This window comes from Macaca thibetana, chromosome 4, assembly GCF_024542745.1.
Source record: "Macaca thibetana thibetana isolate TM-01 chromosome 4, ASM2454274v1, whole genome shotgun sequence".
NCBI lineage: Eukaryota > Metazoa > Chordata > Mammalia > Primates > Cercopithecidae > Macaca > Macaca thibetana.
The window spans coordinates 72,138,566-72,151,137 of record NC_065581.1 but is presented as its reverse complement, the minus strand read 5'-3'; the positions used below and the strand labels follow the sequence as shown (position 1 = coordinate 72,151,137).

At 35.4% G+C, this 12,572-nt stretch overlaps 1 long non-coding RNA gene across 1 annotated transcript in view; it reads left to right on the top strand.

Annotated features, from left to right (window-relative positions):
- LOC126952152 (uncharacterized) overlaps positions 1-12,572 on the top strand; it is a 30,631-nt gene that overhangs the window by 14,427 nt on the left and 3,632 nt on the right. Inside the window, exon 3 of the long non-coding RNA XR_007724806.1 lies at positions 4,344-4,427. This is a non-coding gene — a long non-coding RNA (uncharacterized LOC126952152). The remainder of the gene's footprint in view (positions 1-4,343; positions 4,428-12,572) is intronic.

Below are 12,572 nucleotides of genomic sequence, written 5' to 3'. Positions count from 1 at the left end.
ATAAAATTAGTAGAAGGAAAAGTATAATAAAAATGAAACATTAATTTAAAAATTGAGACTAGAAAAAAATATAAGACTAACAGAAGCAAAAATTGATTTTTGAAAAGATAAACAAAAGTGACAAAATTTTAGCTAGATTAAGAAAAAAAGAGAGAAGGTCCAAATAAATAAAATCAGAAATGAAAAGGGAAACATAGCAACTGAGACCACAGAAATAAACAGAATCATTAGAGACTATGATGAGCAACTCTATGCCAACAAATTAGAAACCCTAGAAGAAATGGATAAATTCCTGGATCCATACAACCTACCAAGATTGAACCATGAAGAAAAGGAAAATCTCAACAAATTAATGCATAATAAGATTGAAGCTGTAATAAAGTCTTACATCAAAGGAAAGTCCAGAAACTGATGGCCTCACTGCTGAATTTTACCAAAAATTTAAAGAACTAATACCAATTCTACTCAAACTTCAAAAAAAATTGAAGTGGAGGGAATACTTCCAAACCCGTTCTATGAGGTCAGGATTGCCTTGGTACCAAAACCAGACAAATACGCAACTAAAAGAGAAAACTACAGGCCAATATCCCTGATGAACACAGATGCAAAAATCCTCAACAAAATACTGGCAAACCAAATTCAATAGCACATTTAAAAGATAATTTACCATGATTACATGGGATTCATCTCAGGGATACAAGGATATTGCAACATAAACAAATAAAAAAAACCCCATAAAACATTACATTAACAGCAAGAACAAAAAACATATGATCAGTTCAATAGGTGCAGATATGAAAAAGCATTTAATAAAATTTACCTTCTCTTTATGATGAAAACCCTCATAAGCTAGGCATAGAAAGAATATACCTCAAAATAATAAAGACCATATATGACCAACCAACAGCAAAGATTGTATCTAATGGGGAAAAATTGAAAGTCTTTCCTTTAAGATCTGAAACAACAAGGATGCTTACTTTCATCACTGTTATTCAGTGTAATACTGGAAGCTCTGGCCAGAGCAATTAGACAAGAGAAAGAAAGAGTATCCAAATTGGAAAGAAAGAAGTCAAAGTAGGCTTGTTCACAGACAACATGATCTTATACTAAGAAAACCTAAACTATTCATCAAAAAGCTGTTAGAACTAATAAGCAAATTCAGTAAAGTTACCAGATACAAAATTGACCAAAAAATCAGTAGTATTTATATATGTCAAAAGTGAAGAATCTGAAAAGGAAATCAAGAAATCTATCTCACTTATAGTAGCTGCAAAGGATATAAAACAGCTAAGAATCAACCAAAAAAAGTGAAAGATTTATACGAGAAAATGTATAACCACTCATGAAAGAAATTGAGTAGGACACAAGAAAGGAAAATATATTTTATGCTCATGGATTGGAAAAACTAATATTATTGAAATAAGAATACTACGCAAGGCTATTTACAGAATCAGTACAATCTCTATCAAAATACTAATGACATTCTTCACAGAATTGGCATCGTATTGGCATAACAACAGACACTTAGACCAGTTGAATAGAAGCGAGAACCCATATATAAATCCACATACCTACAGTGAACTCATTTTTGACAAAGGCACTAAGAGCATAAAATGGGAAAGGATTGTTTCTTCAATAAATAGTGCTGGGAAAAGGTAAATAACCATATGCAGAAGAATGAAACTAGACTCCTATCTCACCATAAGTAAAAAACAAATCACAACAGATTAAAGACTTAAATCTTAGACCTGAAACTATGAAACTACTAGAGGAAAACATTGAGGTAATGCTACAGGACATTGGTTTGAGCAAAGATTTTTTTTTTGTGTAAAACCTCAAAGGTTCTGACAACAAAACTGACAATAGATAAAAACTGAAAATAGATAATTAGGATTACATCAAGTTAGAAAGCTTCTGCATAGCAAAGGAAACTGTCAGCAAAGTGAAAAGATAATTTCCAGAATTGGAGAAAATATTTACAAACTATCCAGATGACAAGGAATTTATAAATAGAATCTATAAGGACCTCAAACAACTCAAAAGCAAAAACAAGAAAACCAAACCATCACATCACAAAAAACAAACCAATTAAAAGCAGGGCAAAAGACCTGAATAGACATTTCTCAAAAGAAGACATAAAAATGGCTAACAGGTATATGAAAAGTGCTCAACATCACTAATCGTTAGAAAAATACAAATCAAATCTGCAGTGAGATATCATTTGCAGTTAAATGGCTTTTATCAAATAGGGAATAATGGATGCAGGTAAGGATGTGCAGAAAAGGGAACCCATGTCCACTGTTGGTGGGAAGGTAAATTAGTTCAGCCACTATTAAAAACAGTGTAGTGGTTTCTCAAAAAACTAAAAGAAGATATACCATATGGCCTAGCATTTTCACTGCTGAGTATATATCCAAAAGAAAGGAATCAATATATTGAAGAGATATCTGCACTCCAATGTTTATTGCAGCACTATCACAGTAGCCAAGATAAGGAATCAACCTAAATTTCTATAAATGGATAAATAAAGAATATAAACATTCTATATATAAATTTCTATAAATGGATAAATAATACACACACACACACACACACACAAAATGAAATATATTTAGCCATAAGAAAGAATGAAATTCTGTCATTCACAGCAACATGGATGGAATTGGAGGTATTATGTTAAGTGAAACAAGCCAATAACAGAAAGACAAATACCACATTTTCACACGTACATGGGAGTTGAAAAAATGGATCTCATGAAGATAAAGAGTAGATTTCTCATTACCAGAGCCTGGGAAGGGTAAAGTGGAGGTGAGTGGGGGTGGGGGTGGGGGTGGGGGACAAAGATGGGCTGATTAATTGGTAGAAATGTATAGTTAGAAGAAATAATTAGTGTTTGATAGATCAGTAGGATGACTATAGTTTACAAAACTCTATTGTACATTTCAAAACATAGAGGGGAATACTTTGAATGTGTCTAGCGTACAGAAAAGACAGATATTTAAGATGATGGATATCTCAATTATCCTGATTTGATCTTTACATATTATATTAATGTATTATATCATCATATGTACATCTATTATGCATCAATAACAATTTTTGAAGAAAGAACATGGAAAAATAAAGATGACTTTTTAATAATGAATAATCTGTAATTTAATTTCCAAAAACTTGTTCACACCAATCCTCTGTTTTCTTCCCACTCTCCTCCTTCCTTCCTTCCTTCCTTCCTTCCTTCCTTCCTTCCTTCCTTCCTTCCTTCCTTCCTTCCTTCCTTTCTTCCTTTTTTATTCCTTTTTTTCCCATTTAGGCTAGACATCTAGAGCAATCTTAAACCTGCTAGGATGTATTGACCTCTTGCTGTGTGCCAAGCTCTGTGCTAATCTCCATCATATATGATCTGATTTAACCCTCATACAATCCTAGGATGCTAACATTATTTCTGATGAAGAACTTGAGGCTTAGTGAGGAAAATAACTTGCTTAAGGTCAGGTAGCTGACAAGTCATATAGCCGAGGCTCTAAACCCTGCCCTTAGTCACAAAAACAAAACTGCTTCACTCTCCCTATTCTACTCCATAACATTCAGCACATCGTAAGTCCTGCCATTTTTAACTCCTAAATATTTTTCATTGTTTTCATCCCTATTACCACAGCCCCAATTCTTGCCTAGACAATTATCACTTCCTCCTGATGGGTCTGACTGCATGTAGCCTTTCTCTAGTTACGCCTGTCTTAGATGGTGGTCAAAGTGATATGCTTGAAAGGCTGCAAGTCTTCTTGTTGACTATCAGACACTTTAGTCAGGTGATGCTGACTGATAGTTTGGAACACACATTGAGAATCACTGCCCTGTAGTGTTTTGTCTGAGTTTCAGAAGAGGAAATGAAAGGTAAAAATATGGCAGATAGAAGACTGAAGAGAGCAGAGAGTAACCCCTGGAAATCCAGATGAATTATTTGGTCTTTACTTGAATGTTTGGCATCACAGATATAGAACTTGAGAATGAACAAGCTCATTGCTAGGTAAAGTCAAAGAAAACTGATTCACAGATAATTTCGTGTATACATTAAAAGAAAGTCTGAGCAGTGAAAATTTGCATCATCCTTGAAAATCAATGTGGAGGTATATGTGCTAATTTTCACCCTGGTATTTAATTTTCTGAAGCTATTTTTTTTGTGTCTAGTTTTCCAGATATACATTTTATTAACATAGTTCAATAATGAAGTATTGACATAATTAAATAATACAGATTGATTTGAGTCTTCTCTTAATATAAAAGTGGGAGAACATGATGAGTGAGTCACATTTTATATCTTTCCACATTCTTTTATTTATATTTAGATTGAAGTTGGGAAAAGCAATCACTGTCAGAAAGCAAACCCTCTTGTGCCTGGTGCTCAGCTGGAAGATTGTTCTGGACTCTGGGTGGGTATCGTATGTGTATGTACAGGGCTGTATACTCGCACTCAGAGATCGGGACTCTTAAGCAACTCTAATTAGGAAGTTAAATAAATACAGAAATCTTTAAGAATTATCTCAACCCTATTCTCTTCTCAATCTATGTATCTATCTCTGGATCAGGCCGTTGTGTGATATGAAAATCTTTCCTATGTTAGGAAGCAGAATGAGGTTATGATGTATTATTTTTATTGTGTTAAGTTTTCTTTCAGTGTAAAATTCAAGAGATTAAAGCCAAAATAGAATTATATAAACTACACTGTGTATTCAGTTGTGTGCCTCTGTATGAACAATTATATAAACTTGTTCAAATTGTTCCTAGACTGTTTTTTATATTCATTTAAATTGCAATGTGAACTCTTAATCTCATTTTTGATAGATGATTATCATAAATTGTCTACAAGTGGATTCCTTTTCTGTGATTTTATTTTTTTATAACCCTGAATCTGACCATGCTTTTTAAATTATGTGTTTGTCATGCTTGGCGGTCCCTTCCATGTTTGGCCATTCCTAAGCTTCTGTAATTCTTTAGAGGGCTCCAAAAGGTCATTGTGTGCCCTGACCTCCTGCTAGGAGAGCTGCTTTTTTCTCTCTCCAGATGTTTTGCAGTTTAAACTTTTATTGTTGTACTCTGTATACAAGTCATATATGAAAAGTGTCAAATATCATTGTCCAGCAGTGAAATTAGGACTCTTCCAAATTGGAGGGGAATGTTAACAGAGTGCAACTGTGTCCTGCCAGTGTTTCTCCTGGCAAGCTGGCTCTGAGAACACTGTTTTCCCTTTAGCCATCTGTGCTTCCATAAACAATCTGCAGTGGTTTCTTCTTCTAATTCAAATTCTAGCAGCTGGTTTTCCTCCTTAATTCCTTTTGATGCTGTGACACCAGTAGCAGCACACCCATGAATCTTTGTGCTTCTTTCTACTTTTACGGATTATATCACCAAAAATGTTAAATAAGCAGTTCACCATGAGTTTCCCACATGGGGATTCTGCAATGCATGTGCTAAAGTAGGCCAACTGAGTCCTGCATGAGAAAATGGAATAGAGCGTTTTATGCCCCCTGCCCAACTTTAAATGCCCATGCTTCTTTTTCTCTATTTAAAAACAGGTAAATCTTCCTATCTAGTTAACATTTTTGTTGTTGTTGTTGAAAAATCTACCTCATTACTCTATCCCCACTACCCACCAATGCTACCTATTTCTAGTATCATGCACTTCAGCTTTTTGGATTCAGTTCAAAAAGTTTTTTTTTTTTTAAATAAATAAATATCTTAGTTTGTTAGGTATTTGTAGATGTAACCCTACCTAGTGAAAGTCTTTAGATATGTAATTAGTGTTACTATATATGTAATATATAAGGTTCATAGAACAGAACACACACTCTTTATTCCTGTTTAAATTCATCTAATGCACAAATATTTTGCTGTTCAATGGAATTAGCAGTCATTAAAATTGGAATTTTTCAGAATACAGTATATTGCCTTTTTATAATTTAAAAAAGTTAAAAAAATCTTACAGTAGTTATAATTTTAGTAATATTTCCTTGCAAAAGAGTCATGTTGCAAAGTCTATAAAATATGTTTTCCTTAAAGGAAAGACAAATGTCAGAAAATAAGATGTTATATAAACAAAAAGTAAATTTCAAAATATTTTTCAGAGGGGTTTGTGAGTAATTGAATTGGCAACCTGATAGTTGAAAGCAGAAGACCAAGAGAGAACACAATGACTTTTCCAAAAAAAAGAGAAAGAAAACACCCCAAACCAAAAAACTAAACTAAAAAACGTTAGTGGCTTAAATGACAGAAAAAGCCCATAGAGATAAAGATAAATTAAACCATCCAAACATTAAATACTTTTTCATTGTGATACAAAAGATTTGGATTTAGTGAAACATTCAAGTGATTGATCAATATTCCTCTTTTCACTGAGAAGTTTTGTTGATTTGTAGGATAAGGACATTAAAAATGAACTTGGCTATTGGTCTTAATAAGATACTGTTAGTTTCATGTAGTTTCATATCACTAGACTCATTTCTAGAAAATATTTCTTTCTCATAAGAAATATTTTCTTGAATTCAATCAGAATAATGAGCTTTTCCTTGAGAAAACATTCTTAAATTCCTATGAAATATCAATTAATGAATCCTGATAAATAATGCTGAGCATCCAATATTACATGAAGACTCAGGAATTGATTTCCATTAGCTAAAAGTTCCACAGGGTCAGTGGTTATCTTCTTCATTGTGGTCTCAGTGTCTATATGGTAGGCACTCAATTAATGACTGGAAAAAAAGTGAATGAGTGTTAAATTAAGGTTTGAAATTCATTACTCTTAAGTGGCATTGGAGGAGATGCAAAGGCTAAAAATCAGAAATTCTGGTTTTACTACTTGGCCATTTGCGTAGCCTTGAGAAAGGCACTTGATAGCTGCTGGTTTCCACACCCCTAAAATGAAGGGGTTGAAATAGACGGTTTCTAAATTCCCTTGCGGCATTATTCCAGTGTGATCTCTAGGAGGAGCAGCATCATCTCATTTATGCAATAAATATTTATTGAGCACTTTGCTAACACCATGCTGAAGTAAATAACACAGAAGTTAGGACATAATGGGAAAAATAACTTGAGTAAATGGATAAACTTTGATAAATACTGTGAAGGGAATGCACTAGGCTTTTTCAGGGAATGTCACATGAAGGGAATCTGGTCTAGATTAGGAGTCTGTTGGGATCTCTCTGGGCATGTGATATTTCTGTAATTCAAAGTATAAGTTAGGCAGAGGATAACAGGTATGAAAAGTATTATTAGAAGATAGTAAATAAAGTGAAAACCCAGAGGAACCAAAATAAAACATTATGTGGTAGGAGCATACTGGATGATGTTAGAAAGCAGCAGATGAGGAAGAAGAGAAGCAAATTAGGAGGCCCATGCCGTGGTCCAGAGGAGCGACAAAGTAGGTGGGGACTAAGGTGAGGCAGTGAACTGGGGAAAAGTGGATGAAATTCAAATTTATCTTGTGCCCACAGCCAACAGTCCTTGGATAGGCTTTTTATGAAGCATGAGTGATCAGGCACCATCAAGTGATTCCTAAAATTCCTGCTTGCTTGACCCACTGAGTAATGGAAGTCTCATTAGTTAAGGTGAAGAATTCAAGTGGGCAGGAGATTTGTGCATATAAAGTTTGACTTGTGGACATTAAGTGGAGATATCAAGCAGGCAACTGGATGTACTGAGCTCAGGGGTGAGGCTAGGAGTCATCAGAATATATAGATGGCATTTAAATTATAAAATTTGGAGCAATAAATGCAAGTATATTAAACCTAAAGCAACTCTAATACTTTTTGTTTCAAGAGGTATTTAATGTTATCTGATCCATTAGAATGTCTTTTTCAGTTGAGGTGATATATGAAGTAGTCATTAATAGCCAAAAGTTTTAGTGGCAAGATTGTGCAGAGATTTTTGTCTTTTTAAATCCACATTTTCTAAATATTACAGAAATATTTTTGTATCAAAGAGTAGTCTTTGATTAGAGATATATTTATGTAATATATACATTTAAATGTGAATTTGCTCCATGAAACTCATATGGGAGAAATGTCACATTTTAATATTTTGTGTTACTCCAACTTCACAGGCTTTTATCCTCCATACTCTATTGGTGGGAAATTCAACCTTAGTTTTGCTTTTCTGAAAAAGTTCTATTCTTTCAATGGCCTCGACAGAATTCCAGAAATTTACCTGGTCAGAAAACTTGACCAAGGACCCTCTGAGCTCTTCACTTTCCCATAGTAGACTGCTCAAGCCATCTATGGCTTCATCAGGCACTGAGAAGCTATCTTTGCCTTAAAGAAAGCTGCATAGGATTTAATTTTGAAAAACAGTTTGGGCTGATCTTCCAATCAGAATTCATATTATGTTGCTCACTTCTTCAACAGCCTAGGAATAAAAAACTTGGCTAAGAAAATCTCTCTCTTGTTTTATAACACCCTTTGCATTTCTACATGGGTTTCTTGGATAGAGGGATCCAGGCTGTGAGCACTACAGGCCCTTCCTGTACTCCGGAGAGGCTGGTGCTGTCAGATCACAGACAAGCCCTCTTCTACCAAGTGTCCATCACCAGGGAGAATTTCAAGATTTTCTTCTTTCCTAACAGGATGAGAGACTATTTTCTTGTGGGACCAGGCAATTTATCTCCCATGCTGTGTCCTCATATGACAAAAAGAACTCTGTTCTCTTCAGCCCCTTATAAGGGCACTAATCTCATTCATGAAATTTCTTCCCTCATGACACAAGCATTCTATCTATAGCAGGTACCCTAGCCAGAGCCCTCCAGATCAATCTATTGTTATAGTCTATATATTCAGACATCTTTTCAACCAGCCTCCTGGTGTTTATCCAAAAGGCTGACATACCCTGCTCTCTGGTGTTCAACCACATCCAGGAGCCTGTTTGATTACTTGAGACATTCATTCGAAGTCACTAAAGTAGTAATGGCTTTGACAGCATGAAGATCACCAAGATTTGATCCTAAGACAGCCCATTGACTGCCCCCCATTGCTAAAGTATTTGGTAATACATCCCAGCCACAGTTCATATGTCTCTTAGGCTGGGAGTATCATTCTTGGAAAATGAATTCAATTATTGATAATTTGCTTTTTTCATCAAAAGGAGTACAGCATTCCTGTGTGTTCTTTTTATTTAGCGAGAGATTTTCTTCTGAGAAATTCAGGGTCTGAGATAAGAACATCAAAAATCAATTTCCATGCTCCTCCATTTTTGGTATTTTTCTAGTAATGAGAGAGAAATATATCTCTTGGGCAACAAAACTGCACTCGTCTTTTTTTTTCCTTTCTCAAATTTTTGAATATTGTTCTATATTTTCTTAGGAGATTCAAATCATTCTGTACATGCTTTCAAACCTAGTTCTGTTACATCTGTTTTCTCACATTCATCTTTTTCAGCATCCACATTCATCTTTGCACAACAGTTTTCCAACAGGGTCACAGCTGTGACTGGTTTCCCCGACAGTCTAAACTCAGTGGAAAGTGAATATGAAACCATTCTATTTTTCTCCAGTCACTTACTGCAACCATACTCAGATGAATCTCTTTTTCTTATAACTTAACAACATCTTGGACAGATTAACATCTTAGACATCTTGGACAGATATGGGTCACTTTAGATTATTTAAAGTGAGTCCATTTTAAGACTGTAATTTCCTGTCTGATTGAAACATTAGCCCCTCCTTTTTCCCCAGTAGATCTGAAATGGGGAGTGATCATGATCTCCTCTTTTTTTCTTCTTTTACTTGTGTGGAGTGAGGCTGGGACTGGAATCCCTCAGGGATAACTCTTCTCTCTTTTCTCTCTTCTTATGCTATATAGCGCTTCCTGTGAATGGAACAGGGAGCAGAAGATGGAGAATATATCACCATTGTCACTGGCTACTACTGTCAATCATCACTCTTTCTTTGACTAACACTGACTTGCTGTTAGCTTTGCTGTGCTGGCTCTGAGTAGAGGCAGGTGTGTATTTTCAGAGGGCCCTATGGGGGCCTCCTATTCCACAGTTTTTGGCATGAGAGATCTGGTTGCAGCTTCAGCTCTTCCAACTGTTTACAGAATTATCTAGTGTTGCCTCAGTCAGCAGCCAGCCTTCCTGGGTGGCAAGTCTGCTCATGTCTTAAGACTGTGTGTTGCTCTAGTTATTTGTGATTTGCTTCAGGATATGAGCCTGGTAGTTGTCACTTTATGTCCAGTATTTGGCCCTAGCAGTCAATTCTGGGCTTCTGAAAGAAACTCCACTCAAAAATAACATTGCTTTAGTCACAATAGGATAGGTTGTGTTGCAGTTGCAATTACAACATCTCAGTGACTTAACACAGTGTTTATTTCTTGCTTATTTTATAAGTCCAACACGGATTAGTTGGACAGCTCTGCTCATTATAGTCAGTCAAGAACCCAAAACAATGGAGGATCCATTTTGTCATATACCTGCATAATTACAGAAAGAGGAAAAGAGAACATGAGGAATCTCACTTTCCTAAAGCTTCTACCTGGAAGTGACATAAGTCACTCTTTATTGGTCAATGTGTGCAATATTTCTAAGCCTACCCTCAAAAAGAGTGAAGTGTAACACTTTCATGTGTTAGGAAGGAGAATGGGAACACTTGTGAATAGCCCTAATGACTGCCAAAGGCTGACCTTTCTGGTTCCCAAATATTTGGTTCCCCCTTACCCAAAAGTTCCATCCAGTGACTGCATTCATTGTCGAGTCCAGGATCTCTGAATGGTGCTCCACAATCTTTTTATCACATCTGGGCATGGCTCCTCTTAGTCTGCAGACCTGTAAGTGCAATTGAAAATTGTCTATCTCTTATACACCCATTATACAATGGTGGGAGAGGGATAGGATAACAACAACAACATCCTCATTAAGTAAGGGGAAAGAGTATGAGACACAAAGCACTGCATAGCAATTCTGAAATCCAGTCAGGCCTACACTGACAGTGAAAAATGTTATTTAATGAGACCCCAATTCTGCCATTTGGGAGGGCTTCCCGTTCACTACTCCCCGTGGTTCCTGGCTCTGCTGCTTAGAATATTCTTCCTTTTCCGTTACCCTTTGATGTAATCTAAAGTAGACACTGGAAAAGTTGTCTGCCATTGAGTGCTGAGCAGTTTTATCAGTCTGCTTCCTAACTGTGGAAGGTTGGAGACCTAAAATTATTTTAAGACACTGACCTTTTTCAGTTTAGGTATGTGGTTCCTTTGGTAGTGTAACTGTATTAACACATAGCATCATATGTATTAGATTACATTCAATGTTGTATGCCAACAACCACACATAGTTTGGTTTTAGATATACTAATTAGATTTACTGTATTTCCCCTCTGTCTCCACCCTCTGTTAATTAGGAACCTACCAGGTTGGTTTCTTTTTTTTTTTTTCCTTTCTTTTAAACCATTTTTTCAATGGAAAGGAATAAGTAAGCATTAGGCCTTTAGTTGCACTTGCTCATCTTGCCTTCTTAATCTAGCTAGAGCTTGTAAGAATGGGTTTGAAAGCTATACTCTTTATTTTATCCTCATTGAGTTATAATTGGCCTTGTCATTTTAAGACGTTCTCAAGCTTTTCTTGACAAGTTGAAAAAGGAAAAATAGTAGCGTCTTGCAGCTTTGTATGTATATGTGTATTTTTGCTATTCGATTTTTATTTCTATAAAAGAAAGTGGCTGAAGTTAACCAATTCTTTTCTGAACTCATCTCTTCTTCATAATACCTTATCAAATGAAGCCAACAGCAATCAGCACAGCACACAAAGCTAACATTATTTTCTGATCTCTTTTATGAAAGCTGCAGGCCTTTTAGATACTTCGTCTTCCTTCCAAGCCACTATAGGAAACAGTTTTACCAAAAGGACTATTGATTATAATCCTTCTAGCTTCCTTGCTACTTACCACTTGATTGCTAAGCAATTCTATGTATTAATAGCTTTATATTATGCAGTATGACTACATCTCACATTGGGTTCCGATTTCTATACCAATCAGAATGTGTTCATTATTCTGTATATTGCAGGTAGAGCTTACAAGAATATGTTGTACTAACAAACATCTCTAAAATTTAAGTGGTTTAATCCAACAAAATTTATTACAATTCAAATGGATTAACTCAAAAAATTATTTCTTGTTATGGTTACATGTCTAACACAGGACAAAAGAAGAGCTTTGTTCACATGGTTGTTCAGAGATTCAGGTTGATGGAGGCTTCAGTTGATGGATGTTCCATGTAACTAACTTTCATTGGCTATAGCTACTCACTTGGCCATGCGTAACTTCAAATTGATTAGGGAAGACTAATACTACCAGATGCCTGGAAAGAAGACTGGAATGTTTGTGAACGGTCCTAATTAGCTGTAGCTTGTAACATTTTAATTTGCCCATGTGTGGTGCAGATGTGAGATATACAAGGATTTTTTAGCAATTCTGATATTTCTTTAAACCTGCTTCTTCCATAGTATTCCCATTCTACTTAATAACAATTCCATTTGTTAAATTATTTGATAAAAAATTGTGTATCTTTCACAATTATCTTTTTATTGTACCCAGCATTC